This window comes from Octopus bimaculoides, chromosome 24, assembly GCF_001194135.2.
Source record: "Octopus bimaculoides isolate UCB-OBI-ISO-001 chromosome 24, ASM119413v2, whole genome shotgun sequence".
Classification (NCBI taxonomy): domain Eukaryota; kingdom Metazoa; phylum Mollusca; class Cephalopoda; order Octopoda; family Octopodidae; genus Octopus; species Octopus bimaculoides.
The window spans coordinates 13,673,989-13,675,091 of NC_069004.1; positions in this window are offsets into that span (position 1 = coordinate 13,673,989).

Here is a 1,103-nt window from a genome sequence, read left to right on the forward strand (position 1 = left end):
ATATATATATATATATATGCACACACTCACATATATAGATATTGAGTTCTTTTTCCCTAATAAAATCCTTTTCTTTCTGTCTCTCCCTCTACCCCTCTACATACATATATGTGTATGTCTATATATATATATATATCGATATTAATTAATATATGATTTTTTGCCATTTTTTTAATAATATATATATATAGATAGATAGGTAGATATAGACACACATATACATATATATACACATACATACATATATATGCACACACACATATGCACACATATATATATATATATATATGCATGGATAAGAATACGTTAAAAAGGCAAATATGTGTGCGTGTGTCTTTATGTGTGTGTGTATTTTATTTGTTTCACAGTCATTGGACGACGGTCACGCTCCAAGAGTTTTTAGTTTAACGAATTAACACCAGCACTATTTTTTTCTTCCCTTTTTGAAGCCAGGTACTTGTTCTATCGGTTCTTTTTGCCGAACCGCTGCGTTACGGGGACCTAAACAAACCAACACCGGCTGCCTGGCGGTGCTGGAGGACAAACGCAAAGACACATTCATGTCATATATGTATTTTTTTATTATTATTTAATACTTAGCAGGAACAACAGAGTGACTCAAGGGCTGAGAGTCTCGTTCATTGGCACAAAATATAAATATACATATACTCATATTTTGAGTTCTATTTTCCTGTTTGCATTACCATACGTGTATATATGTATATGTATGTGTATATATATATATATATATATATATATATATTTTCTTTTCTTTTACTTGTTTCAGTCATTTGACTGCGGCCATGCTGGAGCACCACCTTTAGTCGAGCATATCGACCCCGAGACTTATTCTTTGTAAGCCTAGTACTTATTCTATCAGTCGCTTTTGCCGAACCGCTAAGTGACGGGGACATAAATACACCAGCATCGGTTATCAAGCAATGCTAAGGGGACAAACACAGACACATATATATATATACACACATATATACAACGGGCTTCTTTCAGTTTCCGTCTACCAAATCCACTCACAAGGCTTTGGTCGGCCCGAGGCTATAGTAGAAGACACTTGCCCAAGATGCCACGCAGTAGGACTGAACCCA